Below are 15,255 nucleotides of genomic sequence, written 5' to 3' on the forward strand. Positions count from 1 at the left end.
TTTTCACAATATGAGAGATAAAATATAGTTCATTAATATTTTGATTCCTCAAAAAAGATGTCTGTGTGGTTTACATGCTACTTATAGTGTGTCCTTTTTTGACAGAAATTACACCTATTCTTTGTTTTTGATAAAAATGAAGCTATCTTTCTACAAGTTTCATTATGAATCTTGATGATATTGTTGTTGGTATGGAACTGAATTCATTTTGATACCAACTGAAAATGAGGTTACGAGCTCTCTTCTTCTGTTTCTGATGTTGCTATATGAAGTGAAGCTGCTATGACCTGTTGTGAAAAGAGCAAATAATTGAGTCTTCTATGAGTGAAGTTCCTGTTTTCCTTTCACTTTAGTTTTCAATACCTTGCCTCAAAAAAGAGAATATATCTGCCACAAAGTGAAAGTATCATTGTATTTAAATAGTTTCTCAACTTGCTTGGGTTAACTTTTGGTATAGGTAGATTTGTATTTGATAACACAACTCAACAAATGTAAGTAAAGAAATTACAAGTTGAACTAGAGGACTTGGATATCTTCACTGGTAGAAACGAAGGTGCCCAAGATCCTTACATTTGTATTTTAACTAGTAGCAATGTATTTCTAGTTCAGCAGTATGTCAAGAAGACTAGAGAAAATAAAGTGCAGTCAAGAGGGAGTAGGGAAATGTTGAGCTATTGTTTTATTCAACACTTATGAATATTTCCATTCTTATTTCTTTTTTGTAGGTTTATAGATAATATGAACAAGTTCAAAAAGGTTTTTGAACATGTAATTTAGGTTTTTTTTGTATTAGAGAAATAAGTAGTTTTAGTGACTTTCCTTTATTTTGAATCTAGCGAAGTACGTTTGACTACAGCATGTTTTTGTGAGCTGCACAAACATAATAGTGAAAGCTTCAAGTGACGACAAATGTGCTACCTTCAGACTGTGTTTATCCATTGCATTTTTAGCTGAAGTTATTCTGGTTTCTGCTGCTCTTTCTGTTCTTCCCAGATAAGTTAACATTCAGTTTAAAGACTTTTCTTTTTTCTGCTTAAAATTGCATATACAGTCTGGTCAAGACAAGAATAGTATCTCGTTTACCTCTGGGCTTAGATTGCAATCTGCCTGTGCTGTGACAACCTCCACCATGTGCACATAGCACATGGAAGATTTGGATCTCCTTAAAAAGTTTCAAAGTACTTTTCTTCCTAAAGAGAACATCTAATTTAGAAGTTCATCATAGCAAATTAATACATAAATATTTAAACCCTGTTCAGTTTGAACTCTGAAGTCTGCTGTAGATTCATAGGAGCTGCTTGATGCGACGTTCATAAAATCATAGAATAGTTAGGATTGGAAAGGACCTTAAGATCATCTAGCTCTTCCTTAAGTCATTAAAAATAGGACAATGGACAGAAGGGAGAGGTTTGATGGCCACAGAATGTAATAAAACTGCGGTGTACAACTTCCTGAAAAGCCTGCTCTCCCTTTGAAGGCAGCCCGACTTTGACCATGAATTTGGAGTAGCTGACATCCTGTACAGCCAGATTTTGTCTGGTTCTGTGATTTCTAACACCACCAAGATAAATCCATGTTTAATTTTGGAATTCACACTTGAGCATTCAGATTACCCTCTTGTTCTCCAAGCTGTGTATGATTTTGGAGAATGCTTGAATAAACAGAAGTAGTTGTACAAAGGCTTTGGGCTCTGAAAATGCTAATCAAGCCTTCGTTATTTGTGTGTGGATTTAGGCTCTGAACTCAGTGTATATATAGCCACAAGAATGACAGGATCTCAAATGGTCGTGCATCTGCTGAAAATTTGGGGAGTAACACAGAAATATGGATTTCAAAAAGAACACCTCAGTGGCTCAGGAGAATGCCCCATTAAAACTGAATTTTAGACAAGCTCATTAGTGTTCCTGATGAGAAAATACAGATAACCTATGAATCAATTTAGAAGAAATTATAAGACAGGAAGGTTGTCTGAGCTGGAGGCAAAAGAAAAAATAATGAAATCCATTAACTGATCGTGAGAACACATGAAAAATGACAAAACTGCATGCATTCTAGGAAGCCCTGAACTAGCAAACTGATTAAAACTCTCTCTGGCTGTCAGAGTTGTAAGAGAATTAGAGCTCGCCAGCATGCCTCTTTCCCCAGTGCTTGTAGTGTTTGAAGAGTAACAGATATACCCTGCCACATGTCTTTTATCACATTAACACCACTGAAATTTGGTGAGAAATGTGTGATTGAAAAAATTATTAGAATCTTTATTCTCAACAATATTGAATTTAATATTTGAAATATGTTTTCTCTGGCTTCAATGTCACAATTAGCTAAAAGTATAAGTTAATTGTACTTCTTGCTAGTTTTGCTTTCTGGGAGTTTGTAACAGCCACCTTTTTTACTGTAAATCTTATTTGAATTCTATGAATTTTTTAATTGGAAATATAGAACTAAAATATATCATAGAATGTTTTGTGTTGGAAAGGACCTTAAGATCATCCAGTTCCAACCACTTTGCCATAGGCAGGGACACCTCACACTAAACCATGTCACCCAAGGCTCTGCCCAGCCTGGCCTTGAACGCTGCCAGGGGTGGAGCATTTACCACTTCTTCGGGTAACCTGTTCCAATGTCTCATGTCCTCAAAGGTTACTGCCTCTTATTCTCACCTTCAAGCATAATAACCAAAATGAATTAAAATTGGATTTGTTAAATTGGGGATGGTTTTCATAAGAAAAAGGAATTGCATTTTTAGGAAAGGCTTAACTGCCATCACATGATCATTTATTTGTAGCTAGAAAATAGCATTTGTGGAGGTTGTCTGTAAGAATCGAGGATTTTTTTAACAATTGTTTCTGGTGGTTTTGAGTAATAATTAAGTACAAATATGAAGACAAGTTATATATGTTAAGAAGGGAAAACAAACAAAACCCAGACATAAACCAGTAACTCCAATGCAATTGATAACACCCAAAATACTCGTGTGTGAACACATGTAGATGAAAAGATGAAGGGTTTTTGAAGGTAAGACTTGCTGTTGTGATGAGATTTCAATTTTCTAGTGTCAGTCTGTGGTTCTGTGTTAGTGTTCCCTAGGTATTGCAAGTAGCAGCATGGGTGTTTTACACGTGCCTTTATTACCAGAGCCATAGAGCAGTTGTGCCTTTTAGAATCTTTAAATATTTGGACTATTATCATAGAATTGTAGAATAGTTTGGGTTGGAAGGGACCTTAGGAGGTCATCTAGTCCAGCCCCCCTTCAGGAAGCAGGGACATCTTCAACTAGATCAGGTTGTTCAAACCCGCATCCAGCCTGGCCTTGAATGTCTCCAGGGATGGCACATCCATCACTTTGCTGGGCAACCTGATCTAGTTGAAGATATTATGTACCGTTATGTCATTTTAAGAGTAACACAAATAATGGCGAGTGTTCCAGTTGTGTATTTTTTGTGACTGATTATATTTTCCTTCAGTATAACACTTCTAAATTTGTTGTGAAGAGCCAATGCAGAATTGCAGTGTGTGTTTTAAGATGCCAGTTACACTAACTTAGAATGAAACAATAGGATGTTGTAAGGCAGACAAAGAACTGTATGCCCGATACACATTCTGCTTGTTTTAGTAATTGAACACTTTCTCTATTTGATAGCTGGATTCAATTGAAGTAATCTTCAAGACAGACCTAAGGAAAAATGAATTATAAAGGTTTATGTTTGATCATTCAAGCTCAGTTGTGAAGTTATTTCTGTTAAAGCTCTATTTCTATAAGAACACTCCCAGGTCTGTGGTTTTTCTGGGAGTGTGGAAGGTTAGACTGTGCATTGTTCTTTGCTGGCATTGGGCTAATTCATAGAACCATAGAATGGTTTGTGTTGGAAGGGACCTTAAAGCCCATCCAGTTCCAACCCTCTGCCATGGGCAGGGACATCTTCCACTAGAGCAGCTTGCTCCAAGCCCCTGTGTCCAACCTGGCCTTGAACACTGCCAGGGATGGGGCAGCCACAGCTTCTCTGGGCACCCTGTGCCAGCGCCTCAGCACCCTCACAGGGAAGAGCTTCTTTCTAAAACTTAAGTGCTTTTATTAAGTGATGGCTATCAATGTAAGGGAATCAAAGATGAATTTCTTACAATAACTTCTGAACTAAAAGCTAGCTGCTGCCTATGTACTTCAGGGGATTTTTTATCCATTAGATTCTGCAAGAAACATCTGCTGGCCATCGCTGTCTTCTTTGGCATAAGATCCATTGACATCTGTGCCTCTGTCAACTCTAGTTAGGATCCTCTTAGCATGCAGGCTTTTTCTGCTGGCTATGAGGACCTGTACGTAAATTTCACCTTTTCTATTTTTGTTCTCCCTTGCTTGAAAACGCTAGGCTATTTATAGTATGTAGTGTCCTGTAAGGTCTGGACCTTGTCAGTCTATGCCTCCCAGTGAATTTAGTCGTTGTTTAAAGGTGTTTGTATATATATATATGTACTCCTGAGTTTATGCATATGAAGGTTAGGAGTTGCTGAGGGACAATAAAGACTTTAGATTTCATCTATTTTTCTGTTACATAAAGAAATTCTTCCCTTTGAGGGTGCTGAGGTGCTGGCACAGGGTGCCCAGAGAAGCTGTGGCTGCCCCATCCCTGGCAGTGTTCAAGGCCAGGTTGGACACAGGGGCTTGGAACAACCTGCTCTAGTGGAAGGTGGCCCTGAATATGGCAGAGGGTTCGAACTGGGTAAGTTTTTAGGTCCTTTCTAACCTAAACTGTTCTGTGATTGTGCCCATGTTCTGTTTTTATGGAATAATGGTGCACAAATTCAGAGCCATGCAATTCAATGATTACTTTTTCTTCTGCCACACAAAGCAATATGGAGAGATACTGAGAAAATTTCTTATTGGTATATTACAGCTGGAAATGTAAGTTGTGTGGGACTATCACATGTGCAATAAGTGTTGACTGAGGATTTTAGGGCTAAAATGAGCCTACTGTAGTGTGTAATTGTTTGTAGTAAATGCTGTGTCTTCCATCCGAGAAAGTGTTTGGTTTTGGTCATCATTAGGAAAATAATACTGGTTCTGCATTACCAGAAAGTCTTTTTTTCTTTTTGTGGTATGTTAAATATACCCCAACATTTTCATGACAGTTTAACTTAAAAAAAAAAATAAAAAAATCAAGTGTGGCTTTGACTATTATATGGACGGAGTATAATGTATTAGCAGGTTACAGTCTTTTATGACAAAAGCAGTAATTAAAGCAGGATAGCTTTAATTACTCTAAAGATCAGCTTACGTTCAAAAAGATGATTGCATAGTAAATGGTGACCTTGCTACACAAGAAGAAACGGATTTTCATGTTGGCTTATAAGCAAACTCTTGTCGCCATTGCAAACTTACTAGCAAGTAACTAAGTAATACTTACTAAGAATGTTTGTCATGTTTTTTCCATTTGTTAAAATGAGACTTGAAAATTATTGCTGCAGATATAACTGCTAATGTAATATCTCTAGAACATTTAAAAGTCTAGGGTAGTTTTGTAGTTTTTGTAGTTGAGTACTTCAACAAGGGATTTACTTGAAAAAGAATGCTTTCATTATCACCAAGTGCAAATCAAATGTATTATAAGTAATGTCAGTATGACATTATTATAAATAATATCAGCATGTCAGACAGTATGAGCAGGGTGTTGGTATGGCTTGTTAAGCAGCAACTTCAAAATAGCTGTTATGATACCCAACACAATGTGAAAAGATAGGAAAAGATAATGTGATCCATAAGTGGATGTGTTGGTGGGTATGAAGTAAATTTAGTGAGGCAGTATTATTGTTTCAACATTAATGAGATTACTGTTGGAAGGATTCCCCATTCGCAAAGAAGATGTTGATAAGTTGGAAGGTGATCAGAGAAGAATTACATGAATGATTTGAGTTTTGTGTTTTAATATCAGATTAAAGACTCTGGACGTCTTCCATTTATATTCAGGCTTATCAATGAAAGCAAGTTGTCTTAAATGAACTGGCAGGAGAGATTTTAAGACTGTTTCTGGTAGCACAGTGTAAATAATATTCTAGAATGAATTTAAACTAAATTTATGGACTCCACACCATGAAAAGGAAATTATCCCTTTAAATGGAATAGTTCTAGAATGGTGGGCAACTGAGTTCAACCTGAATCTTTGTTTAAGAACTGGATATATTGCTGAAGGATACACATTAAGTCTACCAGGATTTATAAAATTCGGAAACAGTGGCACTGTTCACTTAGGAATTGGGGAAGAAACATGAGCAGGGTTGTTTGTTTTCTGTCATTGTCATGGTTTAAACCCTGCCAGACAGTTTGTGCACTTACTCCCAGTGAGTGGTGCCAGGCTGGAAGCAATCGAGGACCACATTAGTCCCCCCCTTTCTTGCCCTCCACTTACTCCTGGGGTAACGGAGAGGAGAATCAGAAAGAATGCAACTCCCACGGGTTGAGATAAGGACAGTTTAGTAACTAAGGTATAACACAAATCACTACTGCTACCACTAATAATAGTAATGATAAAGGAAATAACAAGGGAAGAGAATACAAGACCTCATCACCAGGTGACCGATGACTCACCCCCCCAGCCCAACCAAGCACTGACCGATACCTCCTCCAACCCTGCAGTCCCCTAGCCCTTCCGGGTAACTCCCAGTTACCTCCTGGGCATGACGTGCTGTGGTATGGAATACCTCTTTGGTCAGTTTGGGTCAGGTGTCCTGTCTCTGCTTCCTCCCGGCTTCCCCTTCTCCCTGGCAGAGTATGAGGCTCACAAAGTCCTAGGCCAAACCAAAACATCATCTTTATCAACTTTGTTCCCAGCCTGAAAGTCAAAACACAGCACTCCACCAGCTACCAAGAAGGAGAAAAATGACTGCCACTGCTAAATCCAGGACAGTCATAGACCAATTTTGCTAGGAAAAAGAGAAAACGGATATACACAACCTAAGGGATTAAATATGTATGCCTCTAATGACTTTAGAAGCAATTTGGGTATTAAAGTTTATAATCTGTCTTAGGTTCATTCTTGAGAGTGATGGAAAAATCATGTTTGCTTTCTTATTTTTCAGTAACTTTATTTGCTGTCATCTATTGGCAACAAGCTACAAATAATCCTGATTACAAAAAGAGTGCATTAATTACAAGATTTTGCTTTAAGGTGTTAACTAACCTAATTACAATAGACCCATGTTCTGCATTGCAATGGCAGTCTTTGTTCCTTTTCCTTGCAATAGGTATTTCTGAATATTAGCTGATTTATTTGCAGTTCAAAGGACTCAGGACATGGTTATGTTGATTTTTTTTTAAAACTTTTCTTAATTTTTCCTTTTTATTTGGTTTTGTTCCCTATGTTAATTTCTTTGGAATATTGATTCCATTGGGTGTGCCCCTTTTAGTGCATCCAAATGAATTTTATAGCTATCTTTGGATGTTTTATGAAATGCAGTAGGATGGAGCTAGAGAGATCTGAGCTTTTGGTGTATTTTAAACAAGACCTTGATTTGCAGCCAAGGAAATTTTGCAGTTTTGCCTTAAGCACGTGGTGGAAATTACCATGTTTAGTTTCCTCTTTGAGAACCTAATTTTTAGTATCTCTTCCCACAACCTCTTAAGCAGTTGGTGATCTTGAATATTATAAGTCTGAGCAGCAAATGCTCACATTGTGAGGAACTGTTCTCTTCTACTTGTCTCTTTCAACAGGATGATTAATATTTTTCCCTTGATGTACTGAAGATTCTATCTTATTTGTATGCCTGTGGAGTGCTGTAATCACTCAGTGCTCATTGATGAGACTTCTGAAACCTTTTATGACTCTATAATGGTAGTATTAAGCATATGTAACTCATGCTTAGTGTATTCAATGCAGATGCGTTCAGTATAATCTTTGAAGAATGCAAAAGCAATATTGTTCTGCTGAGTAGAAATTTGCCATTTTGTAGATATCTGTGAGGTTTTTTTACCATAAATCTTTAAAAAATCCTAAAGTCAGCATGAGAATTTTCATTCTCATTCAGTTTGTTGGGTTAGTGTGAAGCAAAGCACTAGTTGCTCAAATTTTCACTCTTGGCTGATGGCTAGCTCATAAATAGAAGGGTACTCAGTGAAAAAGTATAATTGCACAATGGTCTGGGCTAGAAGGAGCCTCAAAGCTCATCCAGTTCGAGCCCGCAGCCATATGCAGGGACACCTTCCACTAGAGCAGGTTGCTCCAACCCAAACCCAGCCTGGTCTTGAACAGTGCCAGGGGTGAGACAGCCACAGGTTCTCTGGGCACCCTGTGCCAGTGCTTCAGCACCCTCACAGGGAAGAACTTCTTTCTTAAACAGTAAAGAATTTCTTCTTTGACAATTAAGACTTTTTTCCCTTAAGTTCATGATCCTTAGGTTACAAAGTTATATAGTGACCTTTAAATTATAAAATCACAAGCTTACATCTGTGCTTGTGAGCATCGTATTATGAGATGTGCGCTTCCTTGTTTTAAAACCTTATCTGCTTGCACAAGCAGTTAAACTGTGAGTTTTCAGAGAAGAATTTTAGAGAAATGAGATTTGCAATAGGACTTGGTTTTCCTGATTCATTTCATTTTCTCTTTAGTAATGAAAACGTATTGTATCTGCTTATGCTAATAGTGAATTCTTTTATTAGAAGGTATTCATGTAGAAGCATAATGAATCCAGTGTACTGAATGGCTGCTGAACATTGAGTTGTTTCCAGGGGATATGTATTAACCTATTCAGTTTTTCCTAGTGAATTACATGTATCTGCACTTTGTAGTGCAGAATGATTAAGCTTTTACTACTCTGCTTGAAATAGTTTAATTGCCAGGTAATGTTGTACTTCTCTGCAAAAGCAATTGGCTCAAAAAAATGAAGGAAATGCAGGCATGAGGCACAATGTATATATTTGCTTTTCCATCTTCTACTCAGTCCATATTCTTTAAATCTGCTTCCCACATATGTTCCACCACATAAAATCTCTTTGCATGCTTCCATAAACCTCCAATATTCATATTTTTATTTCTTTTTAAACCGAGGGACTCTGTTTCCGTGTATGTGCAATATGACACTGTTGACTATTAGAATATGGTGGATTAAAAAGGTTTGTGGTAGTGGTTTTATCCTTTGTAGAAAAGGGAATGGGCTTTGTTTGGGAAGTTCCTGTCTGACACAACTGGAGTACTTGGTAAACTAACTGAAAACATGGAGGTGTACCACCCGTGCAATACTGAACATGATTAGCTAGGTCATTTTATAAGGTGGTTCATGACCTATAACATAAGCTTTTCTTTTTGAGTCACTTATGGGAAGAATAAATTTGCTGTCAAATAGATATATTTATTTGAGTTTCTGAATTTAACATGTTTTAGCTTGTTTGTTTAAGAGTTATCTGGGATACATCATTTATTTCCAAGCAGAAATCAGTGCTGCCTTGTACACATGCATTCTTATCCTGAGCAGATTTTTAGCTGCATTATTGCGAGTATCAAGAATTCAAGGAACATCATTTATGTGCATGTTTGTACACAGAACAAGAAAGCTACATATATCCGCTTCCCCATGTGGCAGATGCGTCTGGAAACAAGTTTCTACTTACTTGCTAGCATGCTTGAACAAGTACAAGGGACGTAGGAGCTTCATCTGTTTTCATGTGTTGGTTGGTATGTCATTGCTAGAGGATGTTGGTCTCTCTGTTTTAGGGGCTTATTTGTGTTCCCAGCTTGCTTGCCTTTGTGTCAGGTGTTCTTGGATTGTTCATGTGCAGCAAAGCCAGGTAGAAAGCTACAGTCCCATATCATGGAGGGTGAAATGTTGGTCCTCTCAATCCAGTTTAAGAGTCTCAGCACTTTCTGAAATATACTTTATTATCATTACAGCAGCCTTCTGGTACCTAAAGGGATCAACAAGAAATCTGGAGAGAGGTTTTTCCAAGGGCGTGTAGTGAAGCACATAAATATGTCTGTGAAGTCAGAATTATTCTCCTTCTGATTTAAGATCGTGTATCCTGCTGTAAGGAATTCCATATTCTTTACATAAATCTCTGCGTAGAGAGGTGTTAATTTCTACACATTATTCTCAATATAAGGGTGCTGAAGGTGCAAACTGTTCAGTTTCTCAGTCATCTTAAAAGGGCCTGTGTGCGCTGCTGCTGAAGTGGCATTCCTGTCTTCTCTTTCACCTTTGCTACAGCATACTAGGAGAAAATTCTTCCCTGTGAGGGTGCTGAGGTGCTGGCACAGGGTGCCCAGAGAAGCTGTGGCTGCCCCATTACTGGCAGTGTTCAAGGCCAGGTTGGACACCGGGGCTTGGAGCAAGCTGCTCTAGTGGAAGGCGTCCCTGCCTGTGGCCGGAGATTTGAACTGGATGGGCTTTGAGGCCCTTTCTAGCCCAAACCATTCTACAGTCATTCCTCAGCCATCGTTAGTTTGGATCATTAGTTGAAAACGAAAAGGTCAGAACTGGTTTTGGACTATGTGTATTTGCTAACATGGCAGACACATACTTTTATTATTAATATACGGTTACACAAATAGGCAGGATGATTCAAGCTGTAGATATTACCTTACTGCCTCTGTTGATTGATATAGGACAGTTGTATAATGTACAGAATAGACTGATGCAACTCAGAGCTGCTTCTTTTTCTCTCTCAAAGGACATCTAGTGAATTTTTATCTTTATTTGTTTTACTTTGTTTTGAATATTATGTAGAAATTGGGAGATTTTTGTTAGAGGAAAAGGTGGGGAGTGTACTTTGTGACACTAATACAATTGCTGCACTTGTACTAGTCTTTAGGATCTTTAGTCTTCTATAAAAAATTACTTATTTCAAGAGATGAATGGCAAGACTGGAAATCATTATTGCAATCATCATTCTAGATCTTTTGAAGGTGTTTAAATTTTACTGAACAAAAGTTACTAAGTACTTTGAAATTGAAGGCTGAAATTTTGAGCTCAGTGTAGTACTTACTGCATAATATGTTAAAAATCTTCAATGAGAGCTTAGTAATGCATATGTTCTTCACACCTCTCAGCTTTTTTCAATGATCTGAAAGTGTTCATGAGTAAAATTGGTATATGCAATTTATACAGCTGTGTTCTCAAGTGATCGGTCCTGCAGTCCTCTTTTTAGCTTTAGAGGAGTGACCTCAATGTGAAGGATTTTGGCTTTTCTGGTTGTGTTTTTTTTCTGTGGTTTTTTGTTTTGTTTAGTTTTTTCTTTCTTTTCATTGTTTTATGAGTGTTTTGGCAGCAGTAGCCCTTCAGGGTGGATGAGCCAGCAAGGACATTAAGTATCATAGATCTCTTATTTTACATCTCTCATGGAAATGAGCTGGGAAGCCCAGAGTGTCAGCTTTTACTGAGCAGCGTGAGTTTTGTGTGTAATCAAATAGTTAAAATGATGTGGTTTTATACATACTTTTGTCAGCAGGGAATTCTAAAACAGTTATTTTGGAAATTAAGTTGAAATAAAGGCACTTGTGTTACTTCCCTTTTCATTAACAGTGCTGCTCCTAAAGCTTTTTCACCTTGATGGGGTCTGCATCCTTTGGAGGTCTTCTGTCTGCAGCCTTTCACTTTGAGTCTGTTGGGAAACAAGACTGACATTGGATCGGAAGCAGTCAGATCTGTAGATGTCTCTGTAAAGGCTCTTCTGAGCTTATGACCTTGGAAGCCCTATTAAGTAGCCAGTAATTTGGCACTTACCTCTTATGGAAATGGAGTCATTACTCCTGTGAGGAATCCAAGTGCAAGTTGCTATGAGTGGCATGACCGTGAGTGCTGGTCAAGACAACTTTTTGGTTTGGATATCTAAAAATCATCAGTTGAAGAAGATACATGCTAATGTGTTGTTCAGATGCAGGTAGTTAGTTGCTGTTCAGATGCAGGTGCAATCCTTATTTCATTAATTCCTTATTCACTACACTCTACTATGTGAGACTGAAGACTTCAGTGATCACAGTGCTTGCACTTGGAGTATTGTTCTTTGTCACGTTACCTTTTATTTCTATTCTAAAGTCGTGCATAGTTTTGAGCGACTTATTAATAGGTATGTACCAGTTGCATCCAACTGAGATTACAGGCTTGTCCAATATAAAGTAAAGAATAGCCAATGGTCATACCCACCGTGTGTTTTTGAGCATCCTTAGAAAAATGATCAAACCCTTTAACTTGGGGTAGTATTTTCTTAAATTTCAATTCTGAAGAAGCATTTCGCTTTCTAAAATGGTTTACAAGATGCAATAACCTTGGTGCTTCTCAGGTGTCTATTCTGACAGCAGAGAAGTCATTATACAGAGTGTTTCTCTGTCCAATATTAGAATTGGGTGCAACTGCAGAGCCACTATGAAGGACAAAACCTCGACCTGAAATGATTATCTGCTAGTGCTTCTGCTTACCTACAGCTTGTGGCTTCCGCTGGACTTGATACACAGGGCTGAGCTGTGATGGAGAAGCCAAAGGATCTCTTAAGTTTACGTAGTGTAGTGCTCCCATTTCCTTGTCCTCCCTTCCAATCTTTTGCTTTTGTTAATTGCTTGGTTTTGTCCCCAGGCACCATTCTGTTCCAAAATACCAATAAAACTTATGAAGTAATGTGTCAAGAAAGTGAAATTAAATACTTTTGAACTGGAAGGAAAACTACTGAAAACATTTAAGTTCTCATTCTTTATGGAGTGGAAATGTGGTAGAGAAGCCGTTTTAGAACTTTGGAGATGACGGTTTTAGTTGAATTTAATGCAGGATTGTCTTACTACTCCCATTCAACCAGTCTTTTTCTGTCTACTCCTTCATATACTTCCCTCAGCCAAAAAAAATTTGGTTACTACATCATGATTATCTAACACATATGTGACAATTCTACATCACAATATTTAATACATAAGTGACAATACCTAACACAGTGGCAATTTGTTCTCTTTTATTGTTCCTCCCTATTCTTTCTGGTTGTAGTATCTGGGTACTCTAGTTTTTTTTAAAGTCATTGTTTTAAGAATATCACAGCTGCTTTTAACCCAGAAATTCTTGTGCCTTTCTTCTGCCACACTCTCTGGTAGTTCATGTTTTTCCCTGCCATACTCTTAGTAAGCCCTTGCTTTTAGAGTATGTACATCAGTAGTTCCATAAGGCTCCTATGGTAGCATCTGTTCACTAGGTACTACTTTGCTCTTTGCTCTGACACAACTTTTGGGTTGGTGCATTTTGTATTACAGAAAAAGGCAGAAATCACCAGGGCTGCATTTTTTGGTTTAGAATTTCCTGGTATAGAGAAAATTATTTTAGATTAACAGGCTGTTGGGGCTGAATTCACTGGCTCGTTTTATATAGAGTTTCATAAGCTTCATTTAAAGAAGTCTCCTTCATTCATTGGAAAATCAGTCATGTAACAAATGTTCTGTATACTTGGCAGTCTGAACTGCAAATTTAATTATAAATTTTCCATTGAACTGCTGGCAAATACTTAAGTAATGTATACTCTTTATGAGTCAACTCAGCTGCAGTGAGTCAGCTGCTCTTCTAACATCCGTGTCTTTCACTGATGTGGCCATCAAAAGGCTGAGACTTCAAGGCCACGTATTAAGATACGTATTTGAATGTAATACATCCTCTTTTTCTTTTTTTTTTATACCTCTTTTCTCAGTCACACTACCCAGTACTGTATAGAACATTATCTTTATTGATTTCCTTGTCAGTGGTTGCTGTAAGCTTATAGGATGTATATTTTGAGGTTGGATGGTTTGCTATGTAGGTATGTGATACTGTCACTGATATATTTGTCACCGTGGTATCTGAACACCCTGCAAGTAGCTTATTTAGCCAGAAAATGAGTATATGTAATCACCATTTAATTTCATCAAAGTCCAAGAGGGAAGCTTCTGCTGGGTTCCTGCTTTTCCATTTATGTAGGGTGGAACTATCAAAAAACAAATTGTTTCATCAAAATGTGCCTCATACTTCATTCATTAAGTTCCACTTTTGTCCACTGAGAATGTGTGGGAAACTTGATATTCATAAAGCCTTCAATAAGATGTATAATTATGTTGTATACTACTGCATATCTCATTTTTACTTGAGATTTTTATGGAGTTGCTTGTCCTTGTGAATTAATTTGCTGTGTTCTTAATTTAGTAAATCTTATACAAGATACTGAAGAACTTCATATAAATAACATGATCAGAGGCTTTTCTATTGAGTTTTATTCTTGTTTGACATTTAGTTGCTTAAAAAGAAAAATCTGTATTTCATATCTTTGAGATGTAGCAGAGATTTACGTTTAATAGATTCTGGGTTTAGTGAAGATCCTATCTTGATATAAGGTGAGAAAATACTAGCATTCTAAATTTCATTTTCCATACTGACCAAGTCAGTGTGTTCTGTTGACCATATTAGTCAATTCTGTTTAACCACCTTAGCCCCGAATATTCAATTATTTTTATGGCATGGGTCACACACTAATCAAATAGTTTTCCTTTTATAGGTGGCCTTTTAGAGGGGTGTCATCTACCATCATTATTCCTCTCCATAAAGCCCTCACCAATTTAATTCATCATATTGCATTCGTAAATATATCGTATATATTTTTTTCTCCCATGTAAAACTTTACATTATATGATATTCCCCAGCACAGTTTATATTCTAACCTTGGCTCTACCAAGAGATGAAGTGTGTATGAAAGTTCATGGTTTATAAGGTATTTATGCTTGCTATATCATATTTATTCATTTTACATACACTTTATTTTTATGAATCGTTCCACACAGGGAGATATCAGCCAGCAAATGAATTCCCATGCAAGCAGTAGTAAACCCCTCAACCCCTTGGCAGCTGGTGAGATGTGGATTGTGCTTACTGGGAAGTAAGTGATAGGGAGCTGGGAAAACACAATGCTTTTAGGGATTAAGATGCTTGTAGAACAGGTACTGGCAGAACAGTCTTGCTTATTCTGAGCACTTCATCCAAAACGAAGAAACTACTTTAAGGCTTATCCTCCCAAGGTAAATTTTTATGACAAGAATGTTGTCCCTAAGTCTGTTTCTAGATTTACATGAAAGATGAGCATAATTCAGTTGTAATGAAAATCTGACCTGCTTTTGCATTACTACTGAAGTGGCTGATGGGGGAGAAAACACTCCTGTGTGAGACAGATGAGCAGTCTTGCTTCTTGAAAGAAGGAAGAAACTAACAAAAACCTGAGTGTGTGGAGAATGCCGTAGGCAATTTCAGATGTTTAGAACTCAGAAGAGAGATTGCTGGTTTGTGTGG

General features: G+C 37.5%; 1 protein-coding gene across 2 annotated transcripts in view; it reads left to right on the forward strand.

The window, feature by feature from the left end:
* Nucleotides 1-15,255, forward strand: part of CTNNA2 (catenin alpha 2) — a 505,102-nt gene that overhangs the window by 64,597 nt on the left and 425,250 nt on the right. The window lies entirely within an intron of this gene.

The sequence above is a fragment of the Neopsephotus bourkii genome, unplaced genomic scaffold, assembly GCF_033783945.1.
Source record: "Neopsephotus bourkii isolate Nb327-2 ecotype Australia unplaced genomic scaffold, CSIRO-AGI_Nbou_v1 NB_121, whole genome shotgun sequence".
Classification (NCBI taxonomy): Eukaryota; Metazoa; Chordata; class Aves; order Psittaciformes; family Psittacidae; genus Neopsephotus; species Neopsephotus bourkii.